The sequence below is a fragment of the Schistocerca serialis genome, chromosome 2 (assembly GCF_023864345.2).
Source record: "Schistocerca serialis cubense isolate TAMUIC-IGC-003099 chromosome 2, iqSchSeri2.2, whole genome shotgun sequence".
NCBI classification, from domain to species: domain Eukaryota; kingdom Metazoa; phylum Arthropoda; class Insecta; order Orthoptera; family Acrididae; genus Schistocerca; species Schistocerca serialis.
In genome coordinates this window covers 728,119,011-728,143,791 of record NC_064639.1, presented here as the reverse complement: position 1 = coordinate 728,143,791, position 24,781 = coordinate 728,119,011, and positions in this window count along the sequence as shown.

Below are 24,781 nucleotides of genomic sequence, written 5' to 3'. Positions count from 1 at the left end.
CTCGAGCTGTTAGTTTTAACAGCATGGACAGTGAACATTGATGCACTAATATTGCTGATGTGTGTTGTATTTAGACGTCAACTGCCCCTAAATATAAAAGGCAGTCCGCCCCCCTCCCTCTTCATACTTCGCTATAGGTTCTCAATTTACGCTCTAACTTTGAGGTTACTAAAAGTTGCTATCCTAACCTCAACCTGAATAGACCTTTTTTTGGTTAAATGATACATGCTGCTGAATAGCTCAACACTACATAGTCACTGTATACCAAACCTGTGAGCCCCTATCTGTTAACTACAGAGGTACATGTGCAACTTCTTACTCAAAAGCGTGTGAGATTGGGATAGAAGGGTAATCGGTAAGACTGTAGCGATGTACCCTCCATCATGCACAGTACATCAGCTCGCTGCGCATTTATTTTAGAAGTGAGATGTTCATAGGTGATGGAGTTGTCTGATGCAGTTGGGAAGATGGCGTGGTTGGTAGTTGAACAGGCCATAACTAAATCAATCATACATTAATAGGACTATAAAGCCCATACACTGTCATTGGGAGCGGTAACTGCTGTAACACGGGTCGAGTTGAAGTAGAATTCATTCGTCAGGCTCTAATTCATTTGGTAGCATCTTAAGGAATGTGCTTTTGACAGATAACTTCAAGCATTCAGTTGTGGTGGATCACTGGGTTTTTTGTTATGTAATATGGGTCGCTATGGAGATAATATCTGTGGTGTACATATCAATATTGTTTTTCAATTATGTTTTCCTATGAAGTACTATAGCACGTTTCCCCGTGCATTCTCAGTATTCCAGAACCTGGATTCTGACATCATAAACCTCTTCCAGTATCTCAAGTCTGGGCCAGTATACCAGAATTCTAAACCGTTATATATAACCCGACAGCTCTGATTCGGATTAATAAGCCAGTGGCAGTATTCGAAGTCTTTGATACTCTCTGATAATTGACTCTGCTTTTGCTGTTCTATGCCGCGCGTGATTAACCGAGCGGTCTAAGGCGCTGCAGTCATGGACTGTGCTGCTAATCCCGGCGGAGGTTCGAGTCCACCCTCGGGCTTGGGTTGTGTGTTTGTCCTTAGGATAATTTAGGTTAAATAGTGTTTAAGCATAGGGACTGATGACCATAGCAGTTAAGTCCCATAAGATTTCACACACATTTGAACATTTTTTTACTGTTCCATATTGTGTATGGAGCAACTGGAGAACGAATATGTAGCTCTGCCAGGTAATTTTAAGCGTTCATTTGCAGTGAACTTGTGCTGTGTAATATGGATTGCTATGGGAGAGTATCTATGTTGGACACACCTTAATTACTCTTCGATTAACTTATCAGTACCCTACAAAATGTCTGTAATATTGTCTAACCGAGAAAAGAATTATTTATATATTTATAGGGAATAAAATTGTCAGTTATAACTCTCCCTAGATCATTTTATTTACAAATGACAAAATGAATCCCATCTCTTAATTTATAAGGTAGTGATAATGAACATAAAAATGCACAGATTTTATACACAGCTTGGAGTTAGTTGTTACTGGTGGCACACTCACTTCCTATTTTCTTTTTTTTTGTTGGATGGGGCAGTATTATTCACAAGATGCTCTAGGAATGTCTTTGGCCCCCCCCCTCCCTGTGTGTGTGTGTGTGTGTGTGTTCACATGTGGCGACAGGAAATGCACCATTCTTTTGTCTGTGTTACAGATCTTCAGGGACATGTAACTCCCCAAGGTGTTCGCCAGTCCATGGAAGGATATTATGTCTTTATTCCACGTTCTACAAGCAGCGGCCACACAATTCATTCAGGGAAATACAGTGGAAACAAAGTCAACTGCAATAAACGCTGATAGTTCCGGCCTATTAGGCGATGTGGAAGTAAGACTGATCCCAAAATATGCCCACACATTCTAGCTACACTGATGCTGATGATTCTCTGTCACCATATCATGAGATTCTGGATACTATGCCATGGATGACTGCTATGGAATCTGAAGATACCATTCCACGTAAATATGGCCTCATCTGTGAATATGATGGATGACACAAAACCAAGAATCGTGGTTGCCAGGTGAAGAAACCAGTAACTAAACTGATTCTATGTGGAACGTCTGTCGCTAGTAAGACCTGCACACACTGTATGTGATATGGGCACTAACAATTGTCATGGAGAACATTCCACACGGTCGTCTGACTTACCTTGTACTGGCAGGCCAACTGCTTGGTACTGACACGGTGGTCACCTTCCACAGTGCAGCGTTAATCACATTTTCCACCAAATCTATTGTCTGAACATATTGGGTACGTCCTTCACGATTTTATGTTTCCTGAAACGATCTTGTCTCAGACAAAGGACGAAACACTGTTCCAAACATTGAAAGCTATGGTTGTTGTAGGCGGGGATGGGTCTCCTTATAGAATCTTGTTTCTCACCTCTCGTTGCCATTTGCCTTTCCGTAAGTTAACACCACGTCAGCAAGCTCACGATTCTAATATTCAACCATTGTGTACAACGCTGTATCACATCCACTACAAGGTGAGTGAGCACGAGAAGTGAATTAAACACAACATTACCAATTACTACGGCAGGAGAGGGCACTCGGGCATGATAAATGTTGAAAATGCAGACCTCTTTCCTTCCAAGTCCTTCTCTAATATTAGCTTGTCCTCCATCTCCAATGACCTCGCTGTCGACGGGACGTTAAACACTAATCTCCTCCTCTTCGACTTTGACTGAAAACATTTGTGGGATTGCAGACTGGCTAGTTGGTTGATTTGTTGATTCCGTGGAGGGGACCAGACAGCGAGGTCATCGGTTCCATTGAATTAGGGAAGGATGGGGAAGGAAGTCGGCCGTGTCCTTTACTGATGAACCGTCCCGGCATTTAACTGAAGCGATTTAGGAAAATCACGGCAAACATAAATGAGGATGGCCGGACGGGGGTTTGAATCGTCACCCTCTCGAATACGAGTCCAGTGTGCTAACCACTGCGTCACCTCACTCTGTGGGGGCTGGTAAGATCCCTCAGCATCTGCCACATGACACGTTGGCGCGTCGTTGCTAAGCTTAGAGTAAACTAACTCGTAGTACAACTAAATTAAGTTGACATTTTTTTACAGCAGGTGCTGACAACTAAATAGTTATGTGGGTACCTGGGAACACCATCAAACGCTTTTCGAAGTTCGACTGCGGTATATGCTCGAAAAATTATAATTCTGAATCGTTGCAAATACGGAAAGCCGTAGAATTTGGCCAAGATGATTGTAAAATACAGTGGAATCCTAGCTGGGATAACATTTTACGTTCCATCTAAAATTACAGGTACAACAATGATGGAGTTGCCACACCCTTTGCTGTTTTGGCCAGTGACACTGCCCGCCAAAAATCTAACGTTTCTAAACAATGCCTTGAACTCTGATATCCTTCACTTTTAAGCCAACTAGTAGTGCCACAGAAGGAGTGGATATCTGCAGAACGGATGTTCCAGCACATCTAACATTACCACAAGAAGCAGTGTAACCAGTTTTAAAACATAAGAATTGCAAGTACTAGTACTGTACTGATTCTGATCGCCATCTGTGTAATTTACGTCTACTACAAGCGAAGAGCGGTACGAAACCCAGAATTACCGCCGGCCACGGTCGCCGAGCGGTTCTAGGCGCTTCAGTCTGGAACAGCGCAACTGCTACGGTCGCAGGTTTGAATCCTGCCTCGGGCATGGATGTGTGTGATGTCCTTAGATTGGTTAGATTTAAGTAGTTCTAAGTTCTAGGGGACTGATGACCTCAGATGTTAAGTCCCATAGGGCTCAGAGCCAGAATTACCTGCGCATCAGATACCTATTGCTAGGTTTAACGCAGCGGCGGCCAAGATTTTGGCTCTTGGGCTGTGCCCTGGTACGAGTGCCGTAGCGCTGAGCCTCCATACACATTTCGCCCCATCGACACACCACACTAAGAGGGGGGGTGGGGGGCGAAAAAGTAAAGTTAAACGGCGAATGCGCCGCGATTTGATGGCAGTAAGGCCACCCTGCGAACAACTTTTTTTCACAGTTCACATTTCTCAACTACACAGACCACAAAGAAAACAAATTTTCATTATTATTTAATTTTCGCGCGGTGAAGACGTAATTTATATCTGGTAGAAACTGTCGGCATGTGGAGAGACGCTGGCAGTTTTCCAGATTGTCGCACTCAAGTTGCCACATAATCGTTAATTATATAGTTTCACAATCTAAAAAGTCCGCAGCTCGTGGTCTAGTGGCTAGCGTTGCTGCCTCTGGATCACGAGGTCCTGGGTTCAATTCCCGGCTGGGTTGGGGATTTTCTCAGCCAGGGGACTGGGTGTTTGTGTTGTCATCATTTCTTTATCATTCGTGAAATTGGCGAGGTTGGAATGCTTTAGAAAACAGATGTAAGATTGACAGTGTCCTCAAAACGTTTATGAAAGCCCACAGTGAGGTCTTCAAACCTGGCGTTTTCTTTAGCAGCAGTGAGCTTAGGAAATTGGACTGTGTTCGTCAAATGTGTCTTTTGTATAAAATGATTTTCTTTTCAAATGCGGCCCCATTAAATCAGAAAGAAGTCGTTTCTCACCTTGTAGAGTCTTACTGTGGCAGTGTGCAATCAAATCCATTTGCAGTGCGATGTGTACAGTGTACTTTGTATGTTCTAATTTTCGTTCCCGTCCTCCTCTTTCCTTCATAAAGTCAACAATAGCGAGTGTTAAATCGGAAAAACGTTCTTACCCCTTGACTTAACCAACTTACTTTGCATTAATATATAAAGTCACCATAGCCTTCGTTCAATTCGATGCAAAACAGTTGCAACTGACAGTAGAATAATACATGCAACTTCAGAAATTTTACTGTTCGTACCACCAATATCTTCCCGTGCTTCATGTCTGTATATTTAGCACAAAGTGCTTTTTGATGTACGGAACAAAGAGTCCCATCTGTTGATCGTTGTAAGTCTTTGATTTTCATTGTCAAGTAAATCTTTCAATTATTTATGCATAATATTGCAATGTCGTTTCCTAGCAAATTTTACAGTACTATTCACTTACGCGACTGCTTAGTATCTATTGAGAATTCTCATCCCCCTCTTCTGTCATTATCATTTACGTTTAAGGGCTTGGGACAACAGATCGTTAGCCGGCCGAAGTGGCCGTGCGGTTAAAGGCGCTGCAGTCTGGAACCGCAAGACCGCTACGGTCGCAGGTTCGAATCCTGCCTCGGGCATGGTTGTTTGTGATGTCCTTAGGTTAGTTAGGTTTAACTAGTTCTAAGTTCTAGGGGACTAATGACCTCAGCAGTTGAGTCCCATAGTGCTCAGAGCCATTTTTTTTTACAACAGATCGTTAGACTGCCTCTTTTTGTGCAAACATTCCCTGTACCTGTTTACGTCCATTGTACCGCAAACAAATAGCCCAGCTGAGTAGAGCTGTGGCGACCGAAATATGTCACACCGCAATAATAAGTGAAATGTCGCGCTGTACTTGATATTTCCGAAAAGGAACCAGCAAAGGTGATACTGGCGAAGCCTTGGATCGCCCGTGGTCCGCATACTCACTCAGCGTGAAGTTCTGCACCCCACGGTCGGCCCTAGCACTAGGAAATCAGAGTAAAGAATTAACTGGTGTGATAGTGAAGAGGATACTCGCTTCCATTTTAAAACAGGGATACCCCATAAAGGTGAAATTAATAAGTGATGTGTGCTAGGCAATACAGTGCAAAAGCCGAACGGTCTGGGGCGGCTTGTCACGGTTCGCACGGCTTCCCCCGTCAGAGGTTCGAGACCTCCCTCGGGCATGGGTGTGTATATATGTGTTGTTATTAGCGTAAGTTGGTTTAAGTGAAAGTAGTGTGTAAGCCTAGAGACCGATGACCTCAGCAGTTTGGTTCCGTAGGAACTTCCCACAAGTTACTTACAAAAATTACAGTGCAGAAATTCTTAACCAATTTTATAGAGGACGGAGAAATGTTGCACACAGCACAGTAATTAAATGCAGGCATTAAATTTGGTTGGGAGCGACAAGGACGATGCTAAGGGTGGAGTACACCCGTCGAGTACGCAACAGTGGCTTCCCCAAGGTGAACTCTCAAAAGAACAGAAGTACAAACAGGTAGTGAGCCCTGAGCCTCAGTGTGCGCGAGGGGGAATGTCAGGAACACCTGGTTCAGCACTGAGACGACAGCGCAGAGCAAGCACCATGCCCTTCTGTAATTGGGCTACGTGTAGTAACTTCAACTAAAGATGACTTAAGAGTGCATCTGCGAACTTTTAATAAGGGGAATGTTCTGAAGCCCTAAACATTGGGCTTGCCAAGAGCACTGACAGGCTCAGAAAACGGAACCACATTCGGTCACCAGTATGGGTGGAATTACTTTATGTCTGCTATAAAACGCTCGCCTCCATCCCACTCACACTCAGAGTCTGGCCAATTAATACGCATCTCTGATAGTGATGGAACCTCAAGTTCAAGGATAGGCCGGTGAATACGACGAAGTGTCACCAGCCGCAGCCACTTTGGAGTCTACTCGTACAAGTCCGCAGCGGTCTGGCTGCGGTGGAAACTGCAAATCTGCAAGCTGCATTCCATCCGGTCAGACCTGTGACTACCCAAAGAAAAGGACCGAGCAGGCCTTCTGGGGATGAAGAACCGATACGCCCTTCTACGAGCTGTTCAACTTGAGAGCAGGGACAGTGCCACTACCTCTGGGCAGTAAAAGTACTGACCTACCGGCTGTATGCTGGGACCACCTCTCTTGCTGTCTTTAATGTCGCTGATGGGTCTACTGCCTGCACGCCATCTTGACAAGCGACAACTGGAGTATGCAGATTTCTGGGGGCGAGCCCAAGCGCGGCTTCACTCAATGACTGAAGTTCCAACAAGTGTTCACAGCCACGCTAGGTTGCAGCGACGCGTAGGCCACTGTACCCTCCTACGAGAAGGCAGCAGCACTGACCTTATACAACGCCAGGGACCAGCGCCGGCAGGTATCTCGCTGAGTGCTGCGCTACACCTCTGTGCAAAGTGTGCTCAGCAAAGCCGCCCCCAGGCTGCACTGGGAAGAATACAGAACGATTGTAAAACCCTCGGAAGTAAATAACTTTTAACTGTTCATTAGCTCCCAGGTGCTCCACAGGAATCCACCACTGCACTTCCACTCGACTAACCTATATTGACGTAGAAGGCCACATCTGGTGCCGCCTACAATTTCAGGTTCTCTTGGAACTGGAGACTGAGACGTAATAATTGTTCCTAATGTTTTTTATTGTGCGCCTCTAACCTCTTTTCAGTCTTCGTGACCTGTTCCTTATTTTCCTTCGTTCAATTGCGGTCAAACTTTCTGACCTGCTTGGCAAGTTTATTATTTAAACTTACAATATGTTCGTTATTCTTTTCGTTGGTATGTAATAAAATGACTGAATAGTGGAAGGATCATATGCACAATGTCTGTGCACTGCTTCCTCGTACATGACTGCTCTTCCCGACATTTTCAGAACAGACTTACTTTTGGTGTCGCTCGTATTGGATCCAGATCGTAGGCTTCCTTCAGTGTTATGTACTGATTTGTACAATCTCTGAATTTTGTTGAAGCCGTTCCTGTCTTTCACCATAATTAGCCCGCAGATTAATCTCTGATCGATTCTCCATATTTCTTCTCTCACTACCCATATTCTTCAAATCGCACGTGAACAATACAAACTGTGCTATCATACATCGATACCATCCCTACCGGTGTCTGGCAGTTGGCTACGGAAATGCATGTTTTGACAGACGCCGATAGCTGTCGCTTCGAGAAAGCTCCAAGCTAAGTAAAACTTTTTTTTATCGTATTTACGTGTTCGCTATTCATTTCTGATCCTGTTCAGCTTCCCTATAAAGACAGCTGCCGTGCCACTCTGTAGCCCACCTGTCGTTACTGTTGTGTACGAGGTAGTACACAACACAAACAAACCAATACAGGAAATGCTGAGAAAGGAATACGTTTATTAATTATTTTTGCAAGCTGTTTAATTTTAATTTTCCATCCAGTTCCAACTGTTCCAACTGTGAATCACAGATCCAACGTAGTCAGAATCCTATACAAACGTCGCCAAATATGCTTGTGGCTATTTGTTATTTGTATACTTCCATGGGCTCACGTACTTTAATGAAAATGTGCAACATATAATCACAAAGGAGAGCCCTCGGTTTAAATCACGGATCAGTCACATAGAAATACGCAATTAATAAAAACGAGACTATCTGACTTCAGAAAGAAATAGGGTTCCACATCAATCTAGTTCATCACAATCGTTCTGTTGTTTAAACGCATGTCATGTGAATCTGACTACACAATCTCAATTCAGAAACGTCGAGAACACATAATTTACCATCGCGTAGCATAAGAGATTTGAATGTCCTGCAAAGGCCGGAAGTTGAAGGTGTGATGTTGTCATCTAATAAGTCAGCTGTGAAAGTACAAATTCGCTGTGCCTGCTCAATGATTGTATGATAACACTGAATGAATGATTATATCTAAGGATGAATCGTGAATGATCGTTCGACTTTCCCATGAAATTGCAAGGTTAGCAACAGTTACTCACTCATATCACCATAACTACAAGTCATCTCTAAATCTCGTATAATCTTGCGTAATCTCACCAAATTCTGCAAGTCGTTGAGCAGAAAACTGCATTTGCCAAGATGTGCTGTAGATTGATGCTGGCAGGGAAGAAGTCTTACCGCATCTCCCACTGGAGAGAAGCCTTCAGTCGCCTCCCACCGAGGAAGAAGACTTCTCCCTGTCTACTGAAGATGGGCCTACTCCAGGAGAACTGTTCACTGCCATCTACCAAGAAAGAACTGATTATTACCATGTTTCCAGACTAAGTCTCGCTTCTAAGTCTCCACAGCTTTCTGTGCGCCAATGAGACGGGTTACCAATATTCTGACCAATGGTACTGGAGTAAGTAAGCGAACTGATTTCCGAATGCCTATAGATGGAAGGAATTCTTAACAATTCTTTCTGACACCCCCGTCTCTGTACTTGAGTTTTCTTACCAGCCAATGCACTCAGATCTGCATTTGGATTTTCGGCTCCTTCCATTTGCTAAATGGGAATTTACATTGTAAATTTTGAACAAGCGGACGGGGATCGCCCCCGATCGCGGAGCAGACCGAATTCTTGACAAACACAGCTCTCTCGGTTCTCACTGTATCGTAAGGTGACTGACGTCACACACCAATCTAATCTGGAAAGGATTTTCCTTCGTGAAAACTAAGTTCCTTTGTCAATCTCTACAGTCGGCTGCCACTGCTTGCTAGATCTGCGAGTAGACGCAAACTCAAACGCTCATCTGCTGTCTTATTTAATTTTATTAGGCAGGTCATTGGATCACACACGACACGAGGTGTCTTAAGGACCGTTAGGCGGCCAGCTGCAGGAAGGACGCAAGGATCAGACAGTGCCTCGGCTCGGCCGACTAAGCGTTCCACCCCCTCGTTCATAAACTGAGAGGGCGCTCGTCCTTGCGGACCTTACTGGACTTCGGCTTCGCTGTTCACATGCAGAATTCCCATCTGGGATTCACCGACTCCAAGAAAATTACAGAAATAATTACATGCATAACCTCCACAATCACTGAGGCTCCTAGCTATAAACGAGAGAATTTATCAACTGACATCTTTCGAATTCAAACCAAATGAATCAGCAAAAATATTTAAAACTGGAACATGAAACGTGTCAGCAATAGAGTGTCACTTAACACTTACCTCTCTGAAGTTAAGGAACAGTCCAACAATTCGTGTTGCTCTAATTGCTCACCACACTCCTGTCTTCACCTCTTGCAGAAGCCCTGGAAGAACTGGTGTGGATTTTCAGAAGTCTGACGTTCATTGTTCTGTGATATCACGTGCCCCGATAAATGCAGCCATGCTTTACCACAAAAAAGTGCATTTTATGATCAGATTCTGCACCAAACAGAGACTTCAATAGCTAGTTTCAGTTGTCACGTCGAACAAAGGTACCTGAATCTGTCAGTCGACGCATTAGCATTACTTTGTAAAGTTTCATCTTGAGTTTCGGCGTAACACTGTGACCAGATGCAACTCGCAACTCACACGCAACTCCGAAGTGGTAAATGGCGGAACGACTTTCTCGGACTTCTTTCGGAGGACACTCCAAACTCTTCGACTTCGTTGTCGTTCAAACCTTCAGTTTTATGGGGTTTTTGCTTTTCCCTCAAGGCCCAGTCTCTTTGTAACGTTCCTCTCACTTCGATCGATTAAGCTACCCGACCGTGTGACCATGCAGTATCGAAATGTGGAGATAAGCCATCCAAGTGCAATAAGTTTGATGTGGGATTATATTACAATAAGATTCAAATTAGTACTGTTCTTTCACGATTGTAGAGACTTCAACTGGGATATCGAGTCCAGCTGCATCGACTTATTGCGAAATCAACTGGATAAAGCAGTGCGTATGTAATCTATGGTTGAATGTACCACTCGATCATGTAAATTTGTATCACGGCTAATGACGCAAATATTCAATGCGACTACTGAAATTAAAATCCCTGAACCACTCTGCTTAATAATGTAGACATACCTGAACTATTGTTGTTGGCGTTGCATTGCCATCGACACTGATAAGAACAGTCCTGCTACTGTTCGTAGTAACTCATGACGGAAGTGCATGATTTGCTACAGATCATTTTGTATTTTCGTATTCTATAAAAACTTTTGTTTACTTTCAGTCGCACATTCAATCTTTTTTCGATAGTTCCTATGTAGACTTCACCAAACGTACAAGGAATTTTATACACACAGCATGCAAACAGTTTTGGGGGCCTGACGTATTTTCTTAGCTGGTCTAAAAACCGGTTTGACTCTAAGACCTCGTACAATGGCTACAGTAAGCCATCCATTGCCATGCGTAAATGTATCGTTAATGTTGATGCTGAAGTTCACTTTACATCCACAAAAAACTGCTGGTCCATCTAGAAGAGAGTGTGCAGCAACAGATTTTATTGTATTCTTCTTTTTGTCTGCAGCTGAAGTTGTCATTTCAACGTCTTCAATGGTCTTATATATTGTCTGTCTTGCACGACGACGTAGCCTTCTGTAGCGCATTCTGGCGGCGTTCAATGCAGTTGCGCGGTTGCTCAATCAGCAAGGGCTACGTCGTCGTGCAAGACAGACAATATATAAGACCATTGAAGACGTTGAAATGACAACTTCAGCTGCAGACAAAAAGGAGAATACAATAAAATCTGTTGCTGCACACTCTCTTCTAGATGGACCAGCAGTTTTTTGTGGATGTAAAGTGAACTTCAGCATCGACATTAACGATACATTTACGCATGGCAATGGATGGCTTACTGTAGCCATTGTACGAGGTGGTACAGGTGTTCCAAACGTCTCAGGACTTGAAAGCTTCGTCGACAGAGACATCATCGCTTACAAGACTTATCATGTTAACGGAAAATGCAAATGAAGATTTTGGAAAGTCAACTTATATGTCACCCTCACCCTTCTTCCTTTATACACGTAATAGACGTAAAATATCTGTAAATGAAACTGTATTTATTTGGTGTAAGGGAAAAGGTGTATGTGAATATGTTAAATTTGTTGGTGGACGGTAGCTGAAATTATTTAAATCTCTGTTTGCGCCCTTATTACTGTTCTTATGCGTCATACCCGTGGTCTAGGGGAAGCGTCTTTGGTTCATAATCAAAACGTCTTCGGTCCTGGGTTCGATCCCCGCCACTGCCTAAATTTTGATAAATAATCAACATTGGCGGCCGAAGACTTCCGGCATAAGAAGTCAGCCTCATTCTGCCAACGGCCTTGTCAAAGAGGGCGGAGGAGCGGATAGAGGTTCAGGGCACTCTCTTGTCCTAGGGGTGGGTAATCGCCCCTAAAGGTGGAAGAATCAGCAATGATCAACGACATGAGGATGCAGAAGGCAATGGAAACCACTGCGTTAAAGACACGTAACGTGTATCCACAGGACATGTGGCCTGTAATTGAAGAAGTGTCATGATGATCTCTCCATTGGCAAAAGATTCCGGAATAGTCCCCCATTCGGATCTCCGGCAGGGGACTGCAAGGGGGAGGTTACCATGAGAAAAAGATTGAATAATCAACGAAAGGATAACGTTCTACGAGTCGGGGCGTGGAATGTCAGAAGCTTGAACGTGGTAGGGAAATGCAGAGGCTCAATCTAGATATAGTAGGGGTCAGTGAAGTGAAGTGAAGTGGAAGGAAGACAAGGATTTCTGGTCAGATTAGTATCGGGTAATATCAACAGCAGCAGAAAATGGTATAACAGGTGTAGAATTCGTTATGAATAGGAAGGTAGGGCAGAGGGTGTGTTACTGAGAACAGTTCAGTGACCGGGTTGTTCCAATCAGAATCGACAGCAGACCAACACCGACAACGATAGTTCAGGTATACATGCCGACGTCGCAAGCTGAAGATGAACAGATAGAGAAAGTGTATGAGGATATTGAAACGGTAATGCAGTATGTAAAGGGGGACGAAAATCTAATAGTCATGGGCGACTGGAATGCAGTTGGGGGAAGGAGTAGAAGAAGAGGTTACAGGAGAATATGGGCTTGGGACAAGGAATGAAAGAGGAGAAAGACTAATTGAGTTCTGCAACAAGTTTCAGCTAGTAATAGCGAATACCCTGTTCAAGAATCACCAGAGGAGGAGGTATACTTGGAAAAGGCCGGGAGATACGGGAAGATTTCAATTAGATTATATCATGGTCAGACAGAGATTCCGAAATCAGATACTGGATTGTAAGGCGTACCCAGGAGCAGATATAGACTCAGATCACAATATAGTAGTGATGAAGAGTAGGCTGAAGTTCAAGACATTAGTCAAGAAGAATCAATACGCAAATAAGTGGGATACGGAAGTACTAAGGAATGAGGAGATACGTTTCAAGTTCTCTAACGCTATAGATACAGCAATAAGGAATAGCGCAGTAGGCAGTACAGTTGAAGAGGGATGGACATCTCTAAAAAGGGCCATCACAGAAGTTGGGAAGGAAAACATAGGTACAAAGAAGGTAGCTGCGAAGAAACCATGGATAAGAAGAAATACTTCAGTTGATTGATGAAAGGAGGAAGTACAAACAAAAGTACAAACAGAAGAATGGAAAAGAAAATTGAGAATGCGCTAGGTGACGATCAGTTTGGCTTTAGGAAAAGCAAAGGGACGAGAGAGGCAATTCTGACGTTACGGCTAATAATGGAAGCAAGGGTAAAAAAAATCAAGACGCGTTCATAGGATTTGTCGACCTGGAAAAAGCGTTCGACAATATAAAATGGTGCAAGCTGTTCGAGATTCTGAAAAAAGTAGGGGTAAGCTATAGGGAGAGACGGGTCATATACAATTTGTACAACAACCAAGAGGGAATAATAAGAGTGGACGATCATGAACGAAGTACTCGTATTATGAAGGTTGTAAGACAAGGCTGTAGCCTTTCGCCCCTACTCTTCAATCTGTACATCGAGGAAGCAATGATGGAAATAAAAGAAAGGTTCAGGAGTGGAATTAAAATGCAGGGTGAAAGGATATCAATGATACGATTCGCTGATGACATTGCTATCCTGAGTGAAAGTGAAGAAAAATTAAATGATCTGCTGAACGGAATGAACAGTCTAATGAGTACACAGTATGGTTTGAGAGTAAATCGGAGAAAGACGAAGGTAATGAGAAGTAGCAGAAATGAGAACAGCGAGAAGCTTAACATCGGGATTGATGGTCACGAAGTCAATGAAGTTAAGGAATTCTGCTACCTGGGCAGTAAAATAACCAATGACGGACAGAGCAAGGAGGACATCAAAAGCAGACTCGCTGTGGCAAAAAAGGCATTTCTGGCCAAGAGAAGTCTACTAATATCAAATACCGGCCTTAATTTGAGGAAGAAATTTCTGAGGATGTACGTCTGGAGTACAGCATTGTATGGTAGTGAAACATGGACTGCGGGAAAACCGGAACAGAAGAGAATCGAAGCATTTGAGATGTGGTGCTATAGACGAATGTTGAAAATTAGGTGGACTGGTAAGGTAAGGAATGAGGAGGTTCTACGCAGAATCGCAGAGGAAAGGAATATGTGGAAAACACTGATAAGGAGGACAGGATGATAGGAAATCTGCTAAGACATGAGGGAATGACTTCCATGGTACTAGAGGAAGCTGTAGAGGGCAAAAACTGTAGAGGAAGACAGAGATTGGAATACGTCAAGCAAATAATTGAGGACGTAGGTTGCAAGTGCTGCTCTGAGATGAAGAGGTTAGCACAGGAAAGGAATTCGTGGCGATCCGCATCAAACCAGTCAGTAGACTGATGAAAAAAAAAAGTCTTTATGATAATCATCTGTAGCAGAGTACGCTCCTCGGCCAGGAAATGGTGAAACGAAGGGGAAAAGAACCCTGGCAATGGAACATCGAAACTTCAAATAAGCAGACAAGCTATCCAAAGCAGCCGTCTATGACGTAGCAAGGGGACAAATGGAATTACCAGATCCTGATCTTTTCGATGTTATTAAATGAACAATCAGTTGGGCTCATAATAGCGCCTACAAATATGAAGGCAAAGATCATGCTGAAGTGAACAATGTGCTTCCTCCTAACATCTGGCACGAGAGAAATCGATGCCCCAGAAGGGTCACGAACACTGTAACGCTTCTGACATTCAACCACGGGTGTTACACGCACTATCCGCATCGTCTTGGTGTGGTTCATCCCCACTATGCGGTTGTGGTGAAGGAGGAGTTAGCAGTGGCATCCTTTTTGACTGCATGAACAGATACAACGCTACAAGCCACAGCCTACAAAGTCTGGTCACCGCCAGTTCCTTGGGAGAGCTGGTCACCTAATATGATTCTGTTCTTTATGTTTCTGACGATGTACAGTGTAGTATATTTAACGTCGACGATGCTGTCCTATCTGTTAAACCCTGTATGTATCTAGACGGTTGTAAGAGTCCTGCTCGGATGTCACAATAAAAGAAAGATAAAAAATTGATAAATGTAATTACAATAACGAAATGTTATCCACAGCTATACAGAGAAGCCATCGAAATATGTAAACATGGAGGTAATTTTAACAGAAAAGAAGAAGCCGCGAAAGTTAACGATATATGGACAGTGAGTCTATAGTAAGTAGGTTTTATCTTTGACAAACAATAACTCTATACAAAGTTCTGTCCCTGACAGATAATATCTCTGCTGAACCCTTTCAAACCACGTCCCTTTTTCACATCATTTATGTCGCCCTGGGACGTCAGGCCTATCAGTCCCAGGGACCCCGGGATTCAGCGGAGCCACGGGTACGTCAATTGCTGTCGAACGGAGTTTGTGCGAAACTTTAGAATCGGAAAAGTTTGACTGACCATGGTCATAGATCCCAAAAGACTTACAAGCAGCAAAAACATCCAATCGTGAGAGACTTCATCACATGATTGGTAGTCAAGTTTAGTGAGCTCAAGGATTTTCCACGCCGCAAGATTGCAGATCTGAACAACTGTGCGTTCCGTTCGAACTGCGGGCATCCACTTTTACCTTATGTAAAATGAATATAGAAGTTTCCTTTACGCAGGTTGTCCTGTTCCCTCCCAACAGAAGTAAATATAATTCCACTACGTACGAGGGGTATTCAATAAGTAATGCAACAAATATTTTCTTTGAAAGCAGGATGATTCTATTCAGGACTCCAAAACCCAATATTTTTCCCAACACTTTTGGGTACAAAACCCTATTTTTCAGCACAGTGAGCGTTTAATGTGATGGCCTTAAGCCACTTACTGCGAGGGACTGTATGCCCTCGTGATACCACTCTTTTGGTTGATGAGGGAGAAAAACTCTTGCTGCATCAATAAACTCGCCATCATCCACGTACTGCTTTCTGCGGAGTGTATCGTTCATTGGGCCAAACAGATGGAAGGTGAGACAGCCGGGCTGTAGGGTAGATGAAGTTTTGTGCACTCCTCTAGGTTGCGCAGACTTGCGTGAGGTTTTGCGTTGTCTTGTGAAAGGAGAAGTTCGTTTGCATTTTTCTCGCTTCGAACACGCTGAAGTCGTTTCTTCTGAGGGTAGCTTAATCACTTCAGACTTGATCGCTGCACGTCGAGGGAGAACTTCAAACAAAATAATTCCTTCAGAGTCCCAAAAGACCGTTGCCATGACTTTACTGATTAGGGTGCGGCTTTGAACTTTTTCTACTCCACGTACTTCCGTTTTTTCGGTTCAATATGATGAATTTATGTTTTATCACCTATGAAGATGTTCGACAAATAATTACCACGATCAGCCTTGTAACGCTCAAACAATTCCTCACAGCAGTTCCTCACACGGTCTTGTGTTAGTTGGCGAGGAACCCATCTGGTGGACCCCAGCTGGTGGACGAGTGCGTCAGCAGCGCCAACAGAGACTTCCAGTTGTGGAGCGTGTAGTTGTACTTGAATTACGTAACCATTACGACACCTCACCTCCCGATACCAGCAATATTCTACTGTGTTTCTGTAAAATAGTTAACATATTTTTGTGACAACATTCAGATTTGATTTTATTAATGTAGAGGTACTTCGATACATCGATATGTATATATTGCAATGATATTATTCTTATGTGTATTCTTTCTTTTGTCACTATGATCATTGACGTACTTGTAACTCTGATTTTTGGGCGCGTAAGCGGTTAGTAGAGAGTCAAGCTTTAGTCGTCATGTTAAAAAGACGCAAATTGTAATCAGTTTATGAAATGTGAACTTCAACAGTGAGCAAGATATTTTCAAGTACGTTTTATATTGTGAAGTGTTGTTTTGGAACGAGTTACGTGATATTGCAACAAAAGTAATAAAAAAGAAGTAACTTAAATTCGGAGTGCTGGTTACTTTTTTACATCACCATTGTCCTAACTTGCAAAAGTTTAATCTTCAAGAATGGTTTATGAAACACATCTATAAAACTTTTGAATGTCGCAGAATAACACCTAGGCCTCTTTGCATCCGAGCTTGGAATCATCACTACCTAGATTTTCGACGATTGAGCCATGAGTTCACAACGAGACCAGCGTGGGAAACACGAAAAGATGAGTGCCTAGTTTATCGATTATTTCAAGGAATAACTTTATTAACTGTGCTGTAATGACACCTGCCACATAATATAACTTTGTTGTTGCCCGAAAATGCAATATTTAGCAGCGTGAGCAACACTACAATCATAATTAATGTTTGACCTTTCTTATGGTAGGGTTGTTAGAAGCGGAACGTTTGTAATCCGTCAATCACCTCGAATGAGAGTGTCCACACTTTCACCTCAAATGAGAGTGTCCACACTTTCCAACATTGCAGGAGTCGTAGCTGTGTGCGGCCAGACGGCACTCACCATACTTATGTTCACTCTCTGGTCTTCGTAGCCGTTCTGCAAGCAGCTATAAATATGTGCAATGGGCTGATTTCCGGCCAAAAGAAACTCAACGACAGCTTTGTGCTTTGAACGTAACTCCGTTACAGACGCCATTTGGAAGGCTACCCTACAGCGCCGCCACCTACGGAAACTTCCTGAAAATATAGTGGCTGACTCGGGAATATTCCACGATATCCCACAACAAATTCGGCATGTTTTCAACCGAAACTGGCCGAGAAAAAAAAAGTGTTGCATTATTTATAGAATTCCCTTCTTACGTAACAGGAAAAAGGACATTCCTAATATGTGCGTAATATGTTACAAAATATAATTAAAAACTTGACAGTCGCCTGCCAGTAGTAACACGGTGGAGCTGAGCATCCGCCGTCATCTGGTACACATACGGTTGCATCTTTGATGCGAGTGGCCGCGCACTTATGTTTCCCGCGTTTCAATTCGGAGCCGCCGCTGCGCGCGCTCCAGCAAAGCGGCAGAGCTGTCCGGCGTCCAGTTAATTGGCAGCCCTTTAATTCGCGCTCCACAGGAAATGAGACTAGCGCCGATCAGCCGTCCCGCGTGGCCTCGGCCATCGACGACCCCTCCCACCTCCACCCGCTCGCTCACCTCTCCGTCCGGTCAGCGGACTGCCGGCTACCGGCTGGCCATAATGGAAACAGCGGACGCCATGACACGCCGTGCGCGGCGCGCGCCCCAATTTACCAGCGCCGATGCCGCCACGTAGCCATCACGACGGCCGGGATCGTTCATTATGAAGCGACCGTGGATACCGCGACCAACCACGCAAGCTGCCACTCGTGCTGGCGAAACGTCAGAAAAATCATTAGATGAACGTCGGCCGAAGAACCCGAGACAGAAGCCAATAGGCTTTAGAATATTGTTCAAATGGTCCTACAGCTCTTCCTCATCTTCACCTCTGTCTTACAATCGTTCTTGTCCGAGCACTTGGTTGCTGGTCGTCTTATTTTTCCCGTTTGGTTATTATATATACTGTATATTAGTGTTTACTCCTATTTTTCCAGTTGCTGTGAACGTCTTGCACCAGTTTACATAGTCGATCGCTTTTTCTCGGTCGATAAAAGCTATGAACGTGTCTTTATTTTTGTTCATTTTGCTTAAAATGAGGTTCGGTCTATGGGGCGCTCAACTGATCGGTCATCAGCACCAGTAAACAGTCCCAATTCTTACACAGTCCAATTTTCTTACACATTCCAATCGAGCCACTGTCCCGAATGAGGATGATGAGGATATTATGAGGACAACACGAACACCCAGTCACTGGGCAGAGAAAATCCCCAAGCAGGTCGGTAATCCAAACCGGGATCCAGAGGCAGCAACGCTAGCCACTAGACCACGAGCTGCGGACCTCCAGTATCAAGCGCATCGTCACAACCGCCTCACTGGTGCCTTCAGCATACCTAAAAAGAAGTTTATCGCCCCTAATTACTTTTTTTCATTCCGTAGCTGTTGTCACACGTGAGGGCACATACTGTAAGCCTATCGATTTCCCACAATAACTCAATTCCTAGCTTTAGTAATATTATGCTGTGTTCTGTGTTTGTTAGATTTGCAGTCAAATCCTCAAATCGCTCTGACATAATATTTTGGCGTTCAAAAGGCTCTAAGCACTATGGGACTTGACATCTGAGGTCATCAGTCCCCTAGACTTAGAACTACTTAAACCTAACTAACCTAAGGACATCACACACATCTATGGCCGAGGCAGGATTCGAACCTGCGACCGTAGCAGTCGCGCGGTTCCGGAGTGAGTGCCTTAACCGCGAGACCACCGCGGCCGGCAAATCACAAGGGAATCTGGCATGAGCCAGAGTAGTATTGTTCGTGTTCTGCATCGGCATAAATATCATCCTTACCATATCAGTCTCCACCAAGAATTAACTTGTACGGATTGTATGCGTAGCATTGAATTCTGGCGATGGGCTCAACTTCTGATTCAGAGGGATGACACATTTATTAATTTGATTTTGTTTACTGACGAGGCTACATTCCCGAACCATGGAAATGTTAATTTGAATAACATGCGTTATTGGTCAACTGTAAATCCATGTTGGCTGCAGCAAGCTGCTCACCATAAACCGTGGCCGGTGAATATTTTTTCTTATGGGGATTAGTAAAAGACATTGTTTATGAAGACATACCAACTACACCTGAAGATATGCGAGAGACAATTGTCAGAGCATGTGCTTCGATATGTGCTGATGTGATAAGGAATACCACTCAATCCATGATAAGAACGTTGCAGCACTGCATTGATTACCAATGGTCATCACTTCGAACACCTTCTGTAAATGGACGTTCATGCCACCTTTATGACCTTCAAAAACCTTACTGTTACACATCATTGGATTCGTCTCGAAAGCAGCTATCAGAAAATAAGAACCATAGTATAGCATCCCATTAAAAAAAAAAACAAAGTTGACCTTCATATCTCTGAAGCGACCCCACATAGCAACAAAAAAAACCAATGTCACATTATAGCCCCCTTTGTCCCATGCAACATTTGTCCCACAAACTTTTTACCTCCTATCATACTTTCGGACTTATTCTTGGTAGCAATAGTTACTCACCCTTTAGGAACCACATGTAACTGCGTATTATCAGTTCAAAGTTAATTATTAATCCTGCAAAGTTGAATGCATGTATATCACCTAGATTGATTAAAATTGTAATTACAGTTTTAGACAAAAAAGCGACGCTCCACGAAGGTGTTACACAAACTAGTCAAAAATTGGTATTCATACAGGTCTCAACGAAAATGGAAAAATGTAAACTTTGTCGGCCGTTGTATGAGTACGTGCCGATGCAGCTCAATTTCATCGCGTAGCTGGCAACGATAGTGAACAGGAGACATGTCGATACTAGAGCATTTCATTCCGTCTACTCAGTCGGACAGTAACTTTGCTTCGCAGACGACAGCGTGAACAATGTGAGGACATGTCAGCATCTGAGAGAGGGCTCGTAGTTGAGCTCAAAGAAGCCGGTTGAAGCGATCGACGAACCATTTGACATTTGAATATGAGCGATGTCACTATTGCGGAATGTTGGCAGGAATGGGTGAATCATGGCCGAACACGGTGCCAAGAGGGGAGCGGTCAACCTAGAGAGACGACGGAACCTGAAGACCGAGCAACCGTCAGAGATACACTCACAACACGAGATTCATTATTATAATCGATCCGACGTACAACTGCCGCTTCAGTGACCACAAGGATCATTAAACGACACTCTCACAGAAAGGGAACTGAGCTCACGGCACCGCTCACACCGACTATCATTGTGCACCAACAAGTCCGTTTGCAGTGGTGTCGGGCGCATTCTGCCTGGAATTTCGTTGTTGGATTAGAATTGTCTTCAGGAACGTGTCCCCCTTCGAAATAAACCACGACGACCAGCAAAGACTTGTCTGGAGGCGTCCCAGCTAGCGGTGGCATACCAACCTGACTGTCTCCCCCACACGGCCCGACAACTGGGAGCGATGCTCTAGCGTGCCATTTCATTAAATAGCAAGACCACTCTGGTTGGAATCCGCGGCACCCGTGTAGTACAGCAGTACGTCGACGATATCCTACCCCACGTTTTGTTGGCCTTCATGGCAGGCCATCCTGGTCTTACAATTCAGCAAGATACAGCCGGCCGCGCACGGTGACGGTTTCTACTGTCTGTCTTCGCGCTTGCCCAACTCTACGTTGGCCAGCAAGGTCTCCAGACCTTTCCCCACTTGAGAACGGTTGGAGAATTACGGGCAAGGCTCTCCAACAAGCTTTGAATTTTGACGATGTAGCGTGCCATTCGGACAGAGTTTGCCACGATGAACCTCAGGCGGACACCCATCAACTATATCAATTAGTGGCAGCCAAGAAACTGCTTGCACAAGGGCCAGAGATGGACAAACGCTTTGTTGGCTTGCTCAATTTGTGAACCACTTTCTCTTGCGTAATTCTTTCATTTTCTCTGTTTCATTGCTTGTTCGTACATGTACATCACATCTCATTCGGAAAATTCCTTCCTTGTGCAACTTTTATTTTCCATTTTTTTCTTAGGGTATTTTAAAAGTGAACAATCTCAAATTTCTTTCGTGTCTATCTATGATTAATATTCACTTCAAGAAACCTACTTCAATTCATGAACGTCACTAACATCTAAGTTAACAAACTTGATGATTGAGTAATTCAGTAGTTAACTGTACAACACAGTGAGGCACACAGGAGCAGAAGATTTGTGCAGCTAATAGAAGCGAACGACCTTATAAGGAAGCTGATCCCTTCAAATTCCCGATACCAACAAGGATTTTTCCTTGGCAAGAGGACTGGTACGGAGTGTATTCAGCCTCTCCACGCGAATGGGGAAGCTACTCAATTGAGAAATTGCGGTTCCAGATCCGTATAGGCGGCTAAACGGCCGCCCTAACAGTGTGCTGTCTACGTGCTCCACTACACCATATCCGCATGAGCCTGCAGGGAAGAGAATGACACGGTGACCGGTCGACATCGCTTGGGCTTATGTGGACGAGGAGCTCTTTTTAAGACGTAGAAATCCCGCACTTATTTTCAGTCGTCTTTTTTTCAGTTATCTTAATGCCCTCTGTTTCAGCGTGAGGAACAACGTCAAACAGTGCTGAACACTGATGCTGGATGGATATGGCATTCACACCGCGTAGCAGAGGAGACTCTCACGCACGGTGGCTCCTACGACGGCTGCCTCACGCCATCTCCCGCCACTGTCCGCACCAGTGATTCAAGTATCGCAGTAACATTGTGGGTGACAGCATTGCTGTCTGACCAACCGCTGAGAGTCAACCAACGTGTAGTCAAATGGTTCAAATAGCACTGAGCACTATGGGACTTAACTCCTGAGGTCATCAGTCCCCTAGAACTTGGAACTATTTAAACCTAACTAACCTAACGGCATCACACACATCCATGCCCACGGCAGGATTCGAACCTGCGACCGTAGCGGTCGCGCGGTTCCATACTGTAGCGCCTAGGACCGCTCGGCCACTTCGGCCGGCAACGTGTAGTCTTCTGTTGTTATGCAAGGCGTGAAAATGAGGGCATGTTCTCCTAGTACTTGTTTAAGTCTGTAACAAGAAAACCAAATTTCCCAATTTCATGGGTGGTATAATCAACTTTCTGAACGTAGGAAGTCCATGAACGAAAACAGTAAAAACAGACAACGCTAAGGTTCAAATCGTACAACGACTCACCTATTACAGCATTTTCAGTTTTATCAATTCACAGAATCAATTGACAAAACCCTCTGTCAGCATTTGTAGTTATTAAGAAGCCATAAAGTAATCTTTGCCCAAGGTTTATTGTAACTATAAACTATACAATAGTTATTGCAGGTAACTTGTTCTTTTCACGCTTGAAAGGAAAGAAGAAACATTTCAAACGCCTTTCTAGAGTCAATAACTTGTTTAAATATGTGTCCACTGAGTAAGCAGTCCTTTATGAGTTACACACTATTGTTACACTGAAAATACACTGACGGAAAAAAATCCCAATACTAAGGAGTTGTGTGAGATAAACGAAAGCTCGTAGTTGGTAGGCGTGTTTATACAGCTGAAAGTCACATTAGAGCGGCACGTGTAGCGCAGGTTTGCTGTAAATACTCGCTGTAACGGTCGTGAGCGTTAGTTACCTTTCGGATTGGACGTAGCGAGTTGACGTTACACCAAAAGACTTAGAGACAACAAAGACGTCACTATCAACAGCTTATTGCGTTTGGACGAGGTCGTGTAATCGGACTCCGAGAGGTCTCCCACGATATTTCGGAAGAAAACGTGACAGGAATGAAGCCACTGTATGTAGCTGGTGGCAGTGGTGGCCACGAGAATGTGCGCTCGCAAGAAACTGGGCTCCAGACGACCACGTGGCACAACCAAAAAGGAAGTGTTCGGAATATGGCTGTGGCGCATCGCACAGCATCTGCAGCAGCAGTAGGAGCAGCAAGTGGCACTACAGTGCAGCGTGCATTCCACTGACCCTAAAGCACCACCGTTTGCGACTTCAGTGGCGTCAGGCGAAAGCTCACTGGAGGGCGGAATGGAGGTCTGCTGTGTTTCCTGACGAAAGCCGGTTCTGCCTCGGTATCAATGATGGCCGCGTATTGGCTAGGAGGAGGCTAGGTGAGCGCCTGCAACCATCTTGCCACAGGCCTGGAGGTTCGATACGGCGTGCGATTTAGTATTGCAGCAGGAGCACCCTCGTCGTTATCGCATGAGCTCTGACAGAAAATGTGAACGTCACTCTGATGACTCGAACTGTCGTGCTGTCGCTTATGAACAGCATTCCAGTGGGTGTTTTCCAAGAGGATAATGCTCGCCCACATACCATTGTTGTGACGGAGTATGCTCTATAGAGTGTCCAACGTTGCGTTCGTCTTCTGAAGCACAAGATTTGTCTCTTATCTAGCACGTGTGGGACTTCGTCGTATAACAACTCCAACGCCATCCATAACCAGCATCAACAGTCGTTTTACTGAATGCCCAGGTAGACGAGCTTGGAACTCCATCCCGCAGACAGACATCCGCCACTGCATGCTGGTGTGTATCTTTGCATTCTACATTTTGGCTGTTATATCGGCTATTAACGTACCCACATTTCATATTTACAGTGCTTTTTCTCGCGTTTACGTTAACCTGTGATCTTGCTATATTAATCACTTAAGTATGTTACCTACACAAATATATTACCGTGATTTTATCACTCTACACTTATTTCGTGCTGTTGGGAATTTTTTCCGTCTGCATATGATCAGCGAGAAAGACAAATTGAACATACCTGCAAACAAGTTGCCACTGTGAAACAGTTCACTGCAATGCGGAACACGCTAAAATTGATAAGAGACATGTGCTAGGGGATCTGTATAGCTTTATTTAATATGAAGAATTTTTTTAACTTCAGTTCGTGTGTTTTCTTTTCAGCATTAGTTTCCTTCTAATTTATTTTTCTCATTCCTTCTACCCTATTTTTGTAGGCCGTAAATAAGCTTTGAGAGGTCCAAATGAAATTACGCATCTATCATCCTCCGTGTTTATAACAACGAACAGTATATCCGTGAGGGAATGCCACGTACAGCTGCCGTCTGCACTTCTCTCCGAACCTGTTTTCCCTGCCAGCAGCCACTGCTGCGAGAGTAGGTGGCAGGTGGGCGAGCTCTCCCTGAGGACCACGCCCCGGGCGCTCGCTGCTCATCCTTAATCTCTCCTGTTGCCGGGGGGCCCGTGTCTCATTCCCGAGCAAGGCACCTCCATTTTACAGTCACATCGCAGCAGTACGGCTCTTCATGAAAAACACACACCTTTTTAAAGATGCACCA